Source organism: Sinocyclocheilus anshuiensis, unplaced genomic scaffold, assembly GCF_001515605.1.
Source record: "Sinocyclocheilus anshuiensis isolate Anshui unplaced genomic scaffold, SAMN03320099.WGS_v1.1 scaffold737, whole genome shotgun sequence".
In the NCBI taxonomy this organism is placed as follows: Eukaryota; Metazoa; Chordata; class Actinopteri; order Cypriniformes; family Cyprinidae; genus Sinocyclocheilus; species Sinocyclocheilus anshuiensis.
The window spans coordinates 655,559-673,039 of record NW_015540908.1 but is presented as its reverse complement, the minus strand read 5'-3'; the positions used below and the strand labels follow the sequence as shown (position 1 = coordinate 673,039).

At 36.3% G+C, this 17,481-nt stretch overlaps 1 pseudogene; it reads left to right on the top strand.

The window, feature by feature from the left end:
- Positions 1–16,024, top strand: part of LOC107689160 (neuronal pentraxin-1-like) — a 17,491-nt pseudogene extending 1,467 nt beyond the window's left edge.
- Positions 16,025–17,481: the final 1,457 nt, after the last annotated feature.

Sequence of the window (17,481 nt, the reverse complement as noted above, 5' to 3'; positions counted from 1 at the left end):
TAAAGAATATCTCTTTGGTTTTGAGACTTTAGTCTTTGCAACTTCAGGGATCTTATCTATGCACAATCAGCTTGTAACGCTCCAAAGAGAAAGGAAAACTTGAAATCGCATCATATGACCCCTTTAAGAATATTCTTAAGTTAATTGCATTCATTTCTCAGACAGATTCTTTTGCCTATAATTCTGAATGTACTTACAGCTACTGTAGCATTGTAAATGCTCTCAAATATCTGAGTAGAAAATTAGTGATGTTTAAATGAAAGATGACATATTTCACATTAAATAAATTTTTTTTTTTTTTTACATTTTTTGTGTTCTGACTAAAGCAGAATTAACAAGCATTTGAAGATCCAGATGGTTCAATTTTTCAAAATTGAGATTTGTACATCATCTGAAAGCTGAATAAATCTGAAAATCTGGAATCTGAGGGTGCAAAAAAATCAGAATACTGAGAAAATCGCCATTAAAGTTGTCCAAATGAAGTTCTTAGCAATGCATATTACTAATCAAAAATTAAGTTTTGATATATTTATGGTAGGACATTTACAAAATATCTTCATGGAACATGATCTTTACTTAATATCCTAATGATTTTTGGCATAAAAGAAAAATCGATAATTTTGACCCATACAATGTATTGTTGGCTATTGCTACAAATATACCCCAGCGACTTAAGACTGCTTTTGTGCTCCAGGGTCACAAATATAGTTGTTAATACTTTTTTTATGGATTCAGCAGAAGGCGCATTAAACTGCATCGTATGTGTCTGACTTAAAGTTCTGCCTTCATTCGAACCCCACAATCGGGCTAATCATGTGGATTTAGACAGGAAGATAAACTGAGATGAAGTGCGGATTGAGAGAGACTGGAGAAACGGCTTCACGCTGTTCCCAACCACTTCCATCTGTCATGCTTTCTAAGCTTGTGATCTTCCCACACACACATGCGCACAGTCTGTGGAGTCCAGATTTGATCATGTGCTTCATAACTCACAAGTGAGATATTCTTGCTGTATACGGGTATCAGTAGATGCTTCTTAGAAGAACTAGAGAGTGTAAAGGTATATGTGCTTTTATTATACTTATTGTTTTATGGTACTTTTTTCTGGTTTCATCAAAGGTTGCCTGTCTCACAGCAGAATCCTTCCACAACTGAACACAAAACGCACTCACCCGACAGACACAACCATTACTAGACAAACCACAGGCAAAACCCACACAAACGGTCCTCTAAGTCGTCTGTTGTTGATGGAGAGACTGTGAGGCCTGGATTTATTTGAATCAGAATTGTATAAATGTCAGTCAGGGATGAGTAACATTAGATTCAAAGAACTGGCTCTTTTTCAGTTCACAAAAATCTATTTGAATAGAATTGGCCATACTCAACATGATGTTGAATTGAAGTTGGAAGTTGGAATTGGAAAGAGTAATTTACTCAATTGCAGTTAAAAGACATTCATCACACACAGTTATTAGACATATATATATATTTAATTCAATAATGTTGCAACAGTTAACAGTCATCAAAACAAATTTGAATTTTGCCAGAAAGCATCATGATGTTGTTTGCATCTCCAAAAAAAAAAAAAAAATGAACCCAAAATTGAATGTTGAATTGGAGTTTGGCTTGGAGGAATGACAGGAAGAGGAATTTACTGAAATAAAATTCATAGACATTCAACAATAGAATTTCCACGGTAACAAATATTAAGACCACTGATTATTTCAATTTATTTGGTGAAATACTGTATCACTTTTTCTTAAATTCAATAATGACACAACAATTAACAGCCATCACAACAAATCTGAACTTTGATAAACAGCATCACAAACATCTGCCACATTTTCAGATAACTAAGCAGAAATACTAACTTCTAATTTCTAATCGTGTTGTTTTGAAGACTTAAAGAGTATATTTTCTGGGAAATTATGTATTCTTTCAGCATGATCCTTAAAATTAAACTTAGTAAATGTAGCAAAATAAATATGAATGAAATACAAATGTCTATTTCTATCATTTAAAACACTGATTAAAAATATATTTGAATGTATCTGGTATTACACTTTTTGTACGTTTATACTGAAAAGTTCAGCAGAGTTTCTCTGCATTTCATTCCATTTGAATCCTACGTCCTTATATTCTGCATTCTGCATCCTGTTTTAATACGGTACAGTCGTACTCAACGCTCCCTCTCTTCTTTAAGTTGTGGACCGTATAAAACACCAGCTGCTTTCCTGCCAGCCATCAGTCCAAGCACTTAATTAATCCAATTAATGGGCAAAGTTCAGCAGGTAGAGTAGATTCATAACACACACTCTCTCTCTCTCTCTCTCTCTCTCAAACACACGCTAATCCTCTGCAGACCCTTGCTGACGACTCTTCTTGATTTATCCTCATTAGGACAGACTCTGACGTACACACTTCCACTTGTGCGGGCGTAAATGTGTGTCCTGTATTAATTCAGTAGCTTCAAGGAACTTAAACTGATAATCCTGATCTCTTAAATGGAGCGACCTTCTTGAAACCTCCTTTGAAGGAGTTCGTGGTGTTAAATTACAGGTTCTACAGATCAGTCTAATGGTTTCTGAGTTTTTTTTTAAGAATCAGTAGATGCTTTTTAGAAGAACTAGAGAGTGGAAAGGTTCACTGAAGATCATATAAAGGATTGGACACGCTTTGGGGACCAATTCTCGCTATTAACTAACTATTAACTATGACTTTTGCCTCAGTTAACTCCTAATTTGCTGCTCATAAATAGTTAGTAAGGTAGTTGTTAAGTTTAGGTATGGAGTTTAGGTTAAGGGATCTAGAATATGATCATACAGAATAAGGCATTGATATGTGCTTTATAAGTACTAATAAACAGCCAATATTCTAGTAATATGCATGCTAATAAACAACTAGTTAATAGTGAGAATTGGTCATTAAACCAAAGTGTTACCAAAGGATGTGGTGTCAGGCTTTCAAACCCCTTCGTTATAACAGGAGCCTTTATTTTTAAGTGGAAAATTGTAGTAGGGCTGGGTGGTATGATAGTACATACTGTACGGTACAATGCTGTAAATCATGTACCATTTATAATATGTTGCTCCTTGTGGTTAAATTGCACTTGCAACCGAGTAAACACTGTAACTTGCAACTGAAGGTGTTCTAATGCCATATAGGTCATAAGGGTCAAATGGGTCACTGACCCACTGACACTGAAAAAAAGCACACTTAGTTGTACCGAATGTGCACTTGTACTTCAAATCTTAGAAGTTAAAAAAAAAAAAAAAAAACTAATGAAATAAATTAAATATTGTTTAAAATAATGATAATCCTTTGTGAAGTACACCTATACTTTGATGTGTTGACCAACATAAAGCACATGTAAAGTATTTGATTATAATTTTAACTGTGGTTTTTGATATTACATTTAAATATAATTAAGATATTAAGTAAAGATCATGTTCCATGAAGATATTTTGTAAATTTCCTACTGCAAATATATCAAATCCTAATTATTGATTAGTAATATGCATTGCTAAGAACTTCATTTGAACAACTTTAAAGGCGATTTTCTCAATATTTTGATTTTTTTGCACCCTCAGATTCCAGATTTTCAAATAGTTGTATCTCAGCAAAATATTGTCCTATCCTAACAAACCATACATCAACGGAAAGCTTATTTATTCAGTATATTGAGTATAAATTTCAGTTTCAAAAAGTTTACCCTTATGAGTGGTTTTGTGGTCCAGGGTCACATTTTAGTTTATCATAAATGCTTGTCAGTGTATTCAGCAGTAACTTTAGCCAACTTTAACCTTTCCTCCTTTCCTTTCCTTCCTTTAAAAAGACAATACACTTTTGAAATTACATACAAAGATGTAATTAAGTCCACATTAAGTGGGTCAAAAGAGCAATTTAATGATTTAAAATGTCATAGTTTAAAGTAAAATATGTTCCAGTCTTTTGAAAACGTATCATGACAAGAGTTTTCTTTCTTTCTTTCTCCAGGCTTAAGACGAGCCGCTCTGAAGAGGCAAGAGCAGGATCATCAGACGGATTACATGTAAATACACATGGTCTCTGAACAGCTGGTGACCTTGGAGAGGAGGAGGCTGAGAAAGACACAGTAAGCAGCAAGAGACAGTTTTACAGGATTTAGAAGACGAGGACAGATACGAGTGTAAAAAAGCAGGCCTGCGCTTCTTCGACTGAAGATACAGATCTAGAAGCTTTAAACATCAAATAGCCGACTATTCGATCAGTTTGGCTGCATTCACCCCACAAAAATGCATCCAGCAAGCTCAAGAAAGAGCGAGCGGCTTTTCTTCTTCTTCTTCTATGCCATCAGTCTTTCCATATGCGCTGGGACGGGAATGCCGGGTTCAGACTACAACCCTCATCCTCGCTTCATCTGCACCCCTATATGATGCCGATCCCGGGTGTTTCCCCACAGCAGGGGGCCCCGGCGGCCCCGGATCCGGACACCACGGTGGGAACAGCAACGGCTGGTGGGGAATGTCCGAGGAGGCCAAAGCGACGATCCTGCACCTGCGGGAGAGTTTGGTGCCGCAGAAGGAAACCATCCTGGACCAGAGGGAGACCATCCGAGAGCTCACCGCCAAACTGAAACTGTGCGAGGGCTTGAGCCGCACACCCACACACCTGGCCCATCACGCCTACCCCCCGGCACCCGACACCGGACACCTCGGGCTGGAGCTGGGCCACTATGGCGACGGGGTCGGAGGGCATCATGCTGGGAAAGGTGCGCTGAGTGAGAAGCACGTGGCGGGGGAGATTCCTTCACCCTCGTCCACGCCGGAGCAGATGAACAAGATGCTGCAGAGCCTAAAGCAGCGGCTGGACAACCTGCAGGTACACATTTATATTAGGGCTGTCAGTTTAATGCGCCAACTTAATTCATTAGTTTTGAAAAAGAGTACCTGAAAACCATATTTGAGTAAAAGTGCAGATATCTTACAGTGAAAATTACTCCACTACACGTAACAAGTAACCAATTCCAAAACAACTTGAGTAAAAGTCTTAGAGTATCTGATTTTAACAGTACTTAAAGGTGCACTAAGCGATTTTTGCCAAACGATGTTGATATTTGAAAGCACCAAAACAAACACGCCTATACCCCAACAGGACCTTGCCCTTATTTTGATATCTCCGCCCCACACGTACGTACGCAACCATGGCAATGACAATCGCGGAAACAAGCGAAGATGACACACAAGCATATTCAAACAAAAGCCAACACGGATAAGTTGTGTGAAACAATGCAAAAAAAAACATTACTCACCTATCAAAGAGAAACAACGCAACCTCGGCGTCCGATTCGAGCCCTTCCCGCTCCTTGAGTTCTCTACAGCGCTGCTCTGATATTTACGCGGGTCCTACCTCTTGCCTGATCGTAACCCTTCTTTTTAATGTTTTGCTCCTCCGATATTTTCCTCTTTTGTATCTTCCAATTCTTTCTATCTATAGTCAATCTGCTAATATCTGTCCTGTGCACTCAAATTGAGCATTCTCTTCTCTCTATCATTACAAGACACGCCCCCTTACTGCTGATTGGCTACAAGTGTGTTTTAGGACTCGGTCCGACGCTGCGGTCAAAAGCGTTTTTCAAAAATTGCTTAGTGCACCTTTAAGTATTTTACTTATACTAAATATAGGCTCAAAGATGCACTAGGCAAAGGCACATGCCAGTCAAAATCTGTAATGGTGTGGAGAAGCTGGGGAAAGCAGGCAGAGGCAAGGATCTATGTGCTGGTATTTCACGGAAAAACCAGAACAAACAATAAGCCAAAAACAAAAGGGAACAAAGAACAGAATGAAGGGCAAACAGATAATCATTACATTCAACAACTCACAAAGAACTAAAGAAACATTAGGGATATATATATGCAGAAGACTAACAAGCTGAACAAGATAGGATACACTGGATGTGCTGGTTAAGTAAAGTAGCCTTGTTGACAAGTTTGGATGAGTACATTCAGTGCCCTGTAGTTGGCGATATCACTTCTTTAGTAGCAGAAATAAACTGCTGCAGAAAAGCTAGGTCCATGCAAAATGTAATGTGTAACTGCAACACTATTTTCAAATGTAGTGGAGTAAAGAGTACAGATACTCATTCAAGAATGTAGTGACGAAGAGAGTAAAAGTTGCTAATATCTTTGATACTCAGTACAACTACAAAGTATCAGAAAAGATACTCAAGTACAGTAATTAGTTACATTTAGTCAAATACTTTACACCTCTGGCAATTAAAATGTTTTAACGCAGTTAACGCTCTGGCCACGCCCCCAGACCTATCTTACATTTCATACAAATATGATGCAGTGTAACAACTCCATAAATGCAGTTATGCCCTAATTCAAGATATTTTGGCAAAAAAATGCCCCTGTATGAGTTTTTGTCTTATATTTATATCATATGATAAGCAATATCACACGGGCAGCAAGAGTTATATCACGTGCTGTTTTTGTCCTGAATATCACGAGTTTAAATGTGATTTTATACAACACTTCAATAAATAAGAAGTTAATATTTTGTTATATTTTAAACACAAATTTTGCATAGAAAATATTACCTTTAAAGCCACAGCAGAATTTTTGTGTGTCTCCGAGTAACGCAGCGGTAATTCATTTCCGAATGAATCAGCAGTTTGAACGAATTGAATGAAGGAATGACTCAAAAACACATTTACCGCCACCTGCTGGCAGTTTTAGTTTCTTATTTAGATGAGTGTCATTTCCTTAAAAAAAAACAACAACATTAAAGTGTCAAGGTTGTGGGTAAAGGATGGAGTGAGGACTCAATATTGCAGGAAGAAAAGGGCTTTATTAACAGCAGAAACAAAACAAAACAAACAAAAACTACCTCACACAGCTGGCAACTTGCCAGTATTACACTCAAAAATACTGAGATGTATCTCAAATGATCTTCTTTTATGTTCCATAGTTTATGTTAGGCCGTTGCAGCCTAAACGTTTAGGCCTATGTGCAATACATGTTATGTTAAATCAAATAAAATATTTCTTTCTAAAGCTACAATTTGTTATGTCTACTTGATATTTTTTCATTTAACACAATAAAGGCTTTAAATGATCTTTTATGGGTATTTTCACAGCCAAATTTAATTTGCTATTAATTAATTAATCGACACATCATGTAATTAATTAGATTAAACAATTTTAATCGACTGACAGCCCTAATTTATATGCATTTCTACAGAATTTTATACAATACAGATGGGGTTCAAAACAGCTTCACGGTAATAAACAGGAAAATAACAGTGTTGTACAGTTATGAAACAAATTCAGTTTCAGCTGTAAAGCCGTTCTACAGAAGACAACGGTGTCACTATTCAGCTCAGTTCAGCTCAATGTTGATTCAGTTCAGTTCAATAACAGATTTGATGTTGCAAAGTTCATCAGTTATTAAATTAATTTGATTCGGCTATATGTAGATTATTATGTAGCTATTATGTAGTTTTTATAGTATAGTCTATATAGTATTTCAGCTTTAGTTTGTTATTGTAGTGCATCAAGTTAAACTAAATGAAAATGAGAAATGTATAGTTGAAATGTTTTTTTATTTCAGATGACATTTATTTTTGTTAACTTTAATAACTCTAATTCATATAATTAATATATATTAATTATTAATAACACAAGGGATGATTAAAATGATTGGGCACTCAGTGGTTTGTGGTTTAGGGTGGAGTGGTGATAGTCAATGGATCCTATAAATAGTGCTGAAAGATTCTGCTCTGTCATTTTAGACTGATTTAATTTTTATTTAATAAAAATGGTTTCCTCAGTCGGAGTGAAATAAACATGTTGGATTTTTTATATGCAATCTGAACAAACTGGGAAAAAAAGGACTTAATTCTGGACTTCAATGTCATAAACCTTGGCTGTTTGCAGTCAAAATTTTCCTGACCATAGGAAATGAATGGGTAAAACATTTTTAAAATATGTTTTGAATAAAATCAAATATGAAGTCATATTATTTTTCTTCTTTTTTTTTCTTCACAAGATGGCTGCAATCTTGCCCAAATACATGATATATTCTTATATTGGCTTTACATTTCAACTCATAGAAGTGTTGATTTTGAAGTTCCAAAAGTTTGCTTATATGCTTATAGAAATTAAGGTAAAAGTGAGAAATGTACATGCAAATAAGATCTGAATGAGATCTAAATAAGAATCAAATAAACCCCAAAGAATTACAAAATTCAATTGTTACTACTTTATATTAGCACTATACTATTTCATTAAAAAAGCTACACTTTTACTGTTCTGGGTGAAAAATGATGCCCAACAACCAAGAGTGGCAAAAAGGCCTTAATAATCTAAAATAAAACCTAAAATAACCTAAATCCCCCCAAAGTACACCATTTTATTGTTACTACCTCAAGGAAGTTAGTTTTATTAAACAACTACAACAAATACAAATACACTCAAAAATGCCGCCAACAACCGAGGTGAGACCATTTTTGAACCTAAAGTGAGATGAAGCTGATGGGACACTGTTTGACATGTTAAACATTGGTGTAGGAATGTGTTTCATTAGGGTAATGAATATCATCCTGGCTGTCAATTTATCAAATATCATAATATGTGAGGTGCTTTTTCGCACGGAGCCGTTACCAGGATCAGCAGCATACAGTACAGCCGTGTGCAGGCCTTTTCTCAGAGCGCTGTGATTGTGTTTGCAGACAAGAAACACCTCTAGCAGCTACTCCAGCTCACTGAAGGACCTCCTGCAGAGGAAGATCAGCGCTCTGGAGCAACAGATGCAGCACCATCACTCTGCCTCGCTAACCAGCGCCGCTGACTCCGAACACGAGGATGATGATGATGATGACGGTCACCATGGCGACGATCATGACGACAGAGACCACGACAGCCATGACGACCACGGTGATCCTCACGATGAGAGTCACCACAGTGATCACCATGACGACGATCACCATGACGACGATCACCATGACAACAAGAGCCACCATGACAACAGACACCAAGACTACGGTCACCATGACAACAAGGCTTCCGAGCATGGCTTCGAGAGGTTGTCGTGTAACCTGCAAGGTCACAGAGAAGCACAGGGTGGAGTGCACAGCAAACTGGACGCGGTTCTCAGTCAGCTGCAGCACAGTCTCGCTGACACGGGTGAGAAAGCTGATCAGATGAACCCTGCTTAAAGGAACACTCCACTATTTTTGAAAATAGGCTCATTTTCCAACTCCTCTACAGTTAAATAGTTGAGTTTTATTGTTTTCGCATCCATTCAGCCAATCTCCGGGTCTGGCGGTAACACTTTTAGCTGTAGCTTAGCATAGATCATTGAATCTGATTAGACCGTTAGCATCTCTCTCAAAAATGACCAAAGAGTTTCTATATTTTTCCTATTTAAAACTTGACTCTTCTGTAGTTACATCGTAGGCCTCTTCTGTAGGCGCAATGATATTACGCAGCGCCTGAAAATAGTCCCCAGCACGCTCCCTGTGCAAGCAGGTGGACACGTTGGTTATGTTGATGGAAGTTAGCTTATTTTCAGGCGCTGCGTAATATCATTGCACCTGCTGCACCCAAGGTACGGCAGCAAAGTTCCTTGATTATTACGCCAGAATGAGAGTATAGTTCCTAGCCATATCGGCCTAGAAAATCGCAACTTTTCATTTTCCGTCGGTCTTAGTACACAATGTAACTACAGAAGAGTCAAGTTTTAAATAGGAAAAATATAGAAACTCTTTGGTCATTTTTGAGCGAGATGCTAACGGTCTAATCAGATTCAATGATCTATGCTAAGCTAAGCTAAAAGTGCTACCGCCAGACCCGGAGATCGGCTGAATGGATTGGAAAACGGTAAAACTCAACTGTTTAACTCTAGGGGTATTGGAAAATGAGCCTGTTTTCAAAAATAGTGGAGTGTTCCTTTAAGAGCACTTCAGCTGGACCAGTCAGGCTGGTTTCGTCCCTTAGATGCTCTAGATAGATCCTGGTCAAGTCAAGTCACCTTTATTTATTTAGCGCTTTTAACAATACAGATTGTGTCAAAGCAGCTTTACATTATTAAATAGGAAAATAGTGTATAATAGTAAGCATTCAATTTTCAGTTAAAGGCAGTTCATCATTGAATTCAGTGATGTCATCATCCAGGTCAGCTCAGTTCAAATAGTATTTGTGCAATCAAGTCAATGATATCGCTGGAAACTAAGTGTCCAGGGATGTCGTCAAGATGATTCAAGATCCTGGTCAAGATGATTAGGGCTGGTAGGCCATCTTTGACCAGTAAAAAGTCACTTACCATGTTCTAAGTTGGTATTACCTGTTTTTAATCAGGGTGTGATTTGTTAAAAAAACAAACAAACAAAAAACAGATGGTGATTTTGAGTGAGAATATCATCATTATAATTTTAATGTAGAAATTTAGACAGTGCTGGGTAGATGCTGTTTCCGATTACAAATTACATTCATTACTTATTTAAGAGTAGTTTTTGATTATTTCTTATCTAACTCGTTTATCACATAGTTTTAAATACAATTATTTTGTACCATCTTGATACAAAATTACACAAAGAGACAGAAAATAAATTCCATTCTTTGTTATCAACTATATGGGCTGCAAATATACATGACATTATGCCATGGAGAAAAGAGAAAATAAATAAATTATGAATAATTTAATGTGTGAATGATATGTAATCATGTAATCAATAACAAGTATTTGTAATCTGATTATGATAACTTTTAAGAATCTAATTGCATAATCCAGATAATAACACTGACATTAAATCAGTTACTAAATTTAGACAATGTAGAAGTGTAATTAATATAAAATCAACCGTAAAAAAAAAAAAAATAGTTTAAGCTGAATTAACGAAATTAAATCTTTAACAGTTAACTTAATAGCTAAAATGTATTTATACAACTTACAGACCCCATAAAGCATTAAGACAGGCATTCAAAAAAACTTGAATCTATATATCCTGACAAATCTGCATCTCTCCTTCTTCGAGTCTGGTTTAGACTAGTTAGATTAGGACTTGTCTGAAAAATTCATCATATAATTTTTTTTCTTTAAGACTGGTCATAACTTTTTAAAATCAGTAATTGGTCTAATCTGAAAAGTAAAACTGATTACTCCTTGAATATCTGCAAGCTAGTCAAACTAGTTCTTAATATACCGGTTAGGTTCATGCAACTGATAAATCGCACGGTTCTGCCTGTAATGCTGACGCTGGTTATCATCTCCACAGGTTCTGGAAAGAAGAGCAAACCCACGGAAGCTTTCCAGATCAGCTTCCCCATGAGAACTAACTACATGTACGGTCGTGTGAAGCACACGCTGCTGCACGAGATCTTCTCCTTCACGCTGTGTCTGTGGATGAAGGCTGGCATCGGGCCGGGGCTCGGGACCCCCTTCTCCTACTCCGTGCCCGGACAGGCCAACGAGCTGGTGCTCATCGAGTGGGGAAACAACCCCATGGAGCTGCTGGTCGATGACAGAGTGAGTGAAAGAGAGGAAGGAATGTGCACATATATATATATATAAAAAATACAGGGGCTTATTGAGAATTTTCTTTTTGAATTCCAACTACAATTTAAAGGTTTGGGGTTGGTAAGATTTTTAATGTTTTTTTTATTTTTTATTATGATTTTAATGGCTCTTGTGCCCAGCAAAGCTGCATTTATTTGATCAAAAATACAGTAAAATTGTGAAATATTATTGTAATTTAAAATAGCTTTTTGCTATGTGAATATCTGTTAAACTGTAATTTATTTCTGTGATGCACAGCTGTATTTTCAGCATCATTACTCCAGTCGTCAGTGTCACATGATCTTCAGAAATCATTCTAATATGCTGATTTGCTGCTCAAGAAACATTTGTTGAAAACAGTTGTGCTGCACAATATTTTTGTGGAAACTGAGATGCATTTTATTTTTCAGGATTCACAAATGAATAGAAAGTTCAAAATGACAGCATTTATTTGAAATAGAAACCGTTTGTGACATTATTAATGTCATTACTGTCACGTTTGAACAATTTAATCCCCCCACGCTAATTAAAATAAATAAATAAAATCTTACTGACCCCAGACTTTGGGATGTACAATAGTTTCCAATAAGACTAGGATGATGACCAAAATATTAGACCCCTTTAAGACTTTAAAAAGAATGTAAAATATTTTGTGGTTTTAAAATTCCTTCAGCTCTCCTGTGATTTCCTTTAACTGTCTAGTTAGACATCTTCGTTAAATAATGTTCGATATTTAATAAATGTCTAGGTATCAACGAGAATTTGAATTTCAATTCATCCAGCACGATCTTATTTGAATTCTAGAGGATTCTATTTGTTCCCATTTGGATCTTAGAGGATTAAATAATAAACATTCCAAAAACGAGCCCACGAGTTCACATGACTTAAAGGGATAGTTCACCCAAAAATGAAAATGTGATGTTTATCATTTACCCCCGGGACATCCAAGATGTAGGTGACTTTGTTTCTTCAGTAGAACACAAACGAAGATTTTGAACTCAAACTGTTGCAGACTGTCAGTCATATAATGGAGGTGAATGGGAATCACGGCTTTGAGAGTCAAAAAAACATACACAAACAAAACCAAATTAAACCCTGCGGCTCGTGACGATACATTGATGTGCAAAGACACGAAACGATTGGTCTGTGCAAGAAACTGAACAGTATTTATATAGTTTTTTGCCTCTAATTCACCGCAATGTCTGAACTGTCCTGAGAGCGTCCTCGACGCTCTCGAGGTGTCTTCTTCTTCTTCTTGCTTTACGGCGATTTAAAATAAATACACTCTTCTGTATCAACCTCATGGTGTGTCTTGTTACTGTTTTTGTAAGAACATTTTTATATTTGTTTTAGTCAAAGAACTATAACAGAAAACATGCTATTGAAATTCAGACTCAGACTTATAAGTGCATTACCGCCACCTATCTCTCAAATGGACCATTGACACTCCTAATTGAGATTGTAGATAGATTTGAGAGATAGGTGGCGGTAATGCACTTATAAGTCTCAGGACAGTTCAGACATTGCAGTGCATCAGAGGTAAAAAACGATATAAATACTGTTCAGTTTCTTGCACAGACCAATCGTTTCGTGTCTTTACACATCAATGTATCGTCACGAGCCACAGGGTTTAATTTGGTTTTGTTTGTGTATGTTTTTTTGACTCTCAAAGCCGTGATTCCCATTCACCTCCATTATATGACTGACAGACTGCAACGGTTTGAGTTCAAAATCTTCGTTTGTGTTCTACTGAAGAAACAAAGTCACCTACATCTTGGCTGCCACGGGGGAAAATGATAAACATCACATTTTCATTTTTGGGTGAACTATCCCTTTAAGGATTTTTCTGACAGACAAATGAAGGACAGATGGTGAAATAAGAGGAGAGAGACAACAGAACACAAAGTTTCTTAAGGGAATTCTGTGTGATCTCTCTCTCTCTCTCTGTCTGTGTGTGTGTGTGTGTGTGTGTTGACAGGCCATCACTTTACCGCTCTCTGTGAATGATGGTAAATGGCACCACGTGTGTGTGACGTGGTCGACGCGGGACAGCCTGTGGGAGGCCTATCAGGACGGAGTGAAGAGAGGCTCAGGAGAAAACCTCTCGCCCTGGCATCCCATCAAACCTGGAGGAGTCTTCATACTGGGACAGGAACAGGTAACATACAGACAGCATACAATCAATCAAACGCAGATTCTGCTCATATTCCTCATTTTACTTGCGCCATTAATCAAAAAACATGAACACATTAGCAACTGCATAGCAACACCCTGGCACCCATCCACAATCCCCTAACACTGCGGCAAAAGCACTGATAGATATTTAAACCCTTGCGAAAAAGAAGAAAGAAATTGAAAGACCACTTATAGCGTAAAATCTTTAAATCTTAACTGTAGATAATATGTGACCCTGGACCACAAAACCAGTCATAAGGGTCAATTATTCGAAATTGAGATTTATACATCATCTGAAAGCTGAATAAATAAGCTCCCCATTGATGTATGGTTTGTTAGGATAGGACAATATTTGGAGAAAATCTCCTTTAAAAGTTGTCTAAATGAAGTTCTTAGCAATGCATATTACTAATCAAAAATTAAGTTTTGATATATTTGCGGTAGGAAATTTACAAAATATCTTCATGGAACATGATCTTTAATTAATATCCAAATGATTTTTGGCATAAAAGAAAAATCTATAATTTTGACCCATACAATGTATTGTTGGCTATTGCTACAAATATACCCCAGCGACTTAACACTGCTTTTGTGCTCCAGGGTCACAAATATTAAAGAAATGCCACATAAAGAGAGACACTTTAATGGCTTTTTTTAACACACTTGAGTACACTTCTAAAAATGTGCTCTTTGTTATAATGTCAAACTATGTTTTCTTTAAAGTACATTTTAAATCAGTATGTTTTAATAATGTTTTGTCATGTTTTAAAGAAGTACACCTATTTTAATTTCAATGTTGACATACACTTGATTTAGTGTATTATACAGCGTGTAGTGTTATATACATTTAAAGTTAATACATTTTAAATGCACTAAATTGCAACTTCATTTTTACAAATGTGTAATTCTGAATATATTTAAATACATGACATACAAGTTTGACCATACAGGTTCGAAATGCCGTATATTTTAGCATATTGTAAATGCTTGTCAGTGCATTCAGCAGTAACACTTTAACCATATTTCAAAGACAATAGAAGTCATTATGAAATTACATATAAAGATGTACTTAAGTGAGTCAAAAACACTCTAAAGTTCAGCTAATTGCATTTAATATAGTGTAAATAACTTGCAATTGTCTGAAAACATTACATTCAGTTTACACAAGTATATTATTTCCATAATAAATAGCCTACTCTTTTTTACAACTATGCTAAAGAATACTTCTTTTTCACAAGGAAAGTCATATACTATATTAATAAGCCAGTAAAGTTGTATTCAGAGTTGACTTTATGTATAAAGATGTTGAAGTGGTTGCCTTAGAAACCAAGCATATAACACACTAAACTCATTGTCAGCTGAATCTGTTTGGTGCTGCTAATATAATATTCCCCAATCTCCCTCCCATTTCTCCCAGGACACACTGGGTGGCCGCGTCGACGCGACGCAGGCGTTCGTTGGAGACATCGCAGACGTTCAGATGTGGTCTCATGTTCTCACGCCACACGACATCTACAGCCTGGCGTCATGTGGAGGTCACATGACCGGTGACATCATCGCGTGGGCGGAGTCAGTGGTGGAGCTGCACGGCGGGGTCACCAAATACCCCTTTGACCCATGCCACTAAAGAGAAGGACAGTCCATTCACAAGTGATTTCAAAGCATTCTGACGACTCGTAACCTGATCGCAATGCAAAACTCATTCAATATTGCCTTCTGTTTACATGAGAACCTTGAACGACCCCATGACCTCTAGGATTTCAACAGGGACCTGTTTTGTATCATTTCAGTGTTTTGTGTAGCGAATGTTTTATTTTTATTTTTTATTCAACAAATGGCTCTTCAGTGCCATTCAATGTCTGATGCAAGTATATCTGACATATTGTCCAAACTTGGATAGAAAACCATAGATCATAAATAGGATGTGAAGACAGAAGTGCTACAAATGTAGGTGTAAAAAATAGAAACAGAAGGCTCTCGAGGCTCTATTTGAGCAGTGAGTTGAAGTTAAAAGATAGATTTTCTTGGACTGTAAAAGAATCTAAAGATACAGCGAAGCCAAAGAGAAGAGTCGCACACCGCTGATCAGGCTGTTGTGTTTGTAGTTTTTGTTTCTTCTAATTAAACAAGCATTTCTTAGGTTTGACTGTACGGTCCAGATGTTAAAATGTTTAGCCGACTCAAAAGTGGAGCTAAATAAGCAGCTATTCTGTGATACTTTAGATACGTGTTGAGTTTCAGCTTGTGTCGTAATTCGATTTAGTTTAATCTACTGCGTTTAATTTACTGTCAGTGTTTGAAAAGAATATAATTTTCCACTAATGTTTGTGCATTGGAATTTATTATGCATTTGCTGTTTGTTTATCAACATGTTTTCATTTGTTTAAAATGCAGAAATGCAATAAAGGGACTGAATTTTGAAAACAACTTCTATAGCAATTTCATGGTTTCTGACTAATTCTAAAAACTTTTTGCATAATATTGTAAATGATTTTCATAGCATGAATTCTTCAGGCTCTTCTGCAGTATTGACCTAGTCTTCACTGCTGTTATTAGAAACTAAGCTATTTAAGCAGACCTGCAGAAAATACAGACGCTCTTTTCTTTTCACTGGTGATATGTATGCACTGTTTTCTGTAAAGCTTCTCAAATACACATATGACAATAGGGTTCCAGAAGTAAAGTCAAAAATATATTCATGTATAAAAATATATTGACTTAACATGAGATGCTGGCAACAGATTTCGTCAACCCTTTTGTCTGGAAGTGAACTTGATGTTCTGAGCTGAAATGCATGCGTTTGCGTTTACTGTGGCATTCTGGGAAGCCTCTGGTCCGAGTGTCTGCGGTCTGCTGAGGCACAGAATAACAAGATTAGGCAGTGCTAATCGTCAGGAAATGAGCTAACAAGCTAAAGCGAAGCAGGATGAAAAACATGACATCACAGCAACACACTTACCTGATATTAAGACATTACATTAACATTATCTAAAGCTAACATAAGCACTGCTTGCAACTGCAAGATCATCTGCCGTGATCCTCATCACATCTTTATATCCAACTCTCTACAAGTGTCATCCACACAAAATGACATCGTACACATAGTTTTAGTGTACGATAACAATAACGTTATTTACAAAACGTATGCAAATACTTTGACCTATCAACAGCTCTAATATTGCAACACAGCCACATGACAAAAAATAATTTGGTGGCAAATTGAAGTATGCATTTGTATGACCTGCTCACTAAAACCATAAAAAACAGCATTTTAAATAAATGTTAACTGAAAAAAAAAAAAAAAAAAAAACAAGGAAATGTTTCACATATTGGTATAGTTTAACTTGAAGTACTAAAACTAAACCTTAAACAAATAAAAGTAAAAAAATAAATAAATAAAAAAAATTCTGTACAAATTAGTACAGAATTGCAATGTCATAAAAGTGGTTTCTCATGAGATAAAGGTTGAATATTCATAGTTTCTATTTTGTAGGTTTAACAAGACACATGATAAATAAATAATATTCTTGCCAAGGAAACATTTCACATCTTGGTCTAGTTTAACTTAAAGCACTACAACTAAACTTTAAATAAACAAACAAACACAAGCAAATAATATAAAGAAAATGAATAAGAACTATGTAAACATTAAAAAAGACAAAAAATAACAAACAAAAAAAAACTTAAAAAAGACAAACAATTTAAAACTTCAACTGAAGTGAAAACGAAAAAAAAAACAAAAATCTAATTCAAAATGTTAACAAAAATA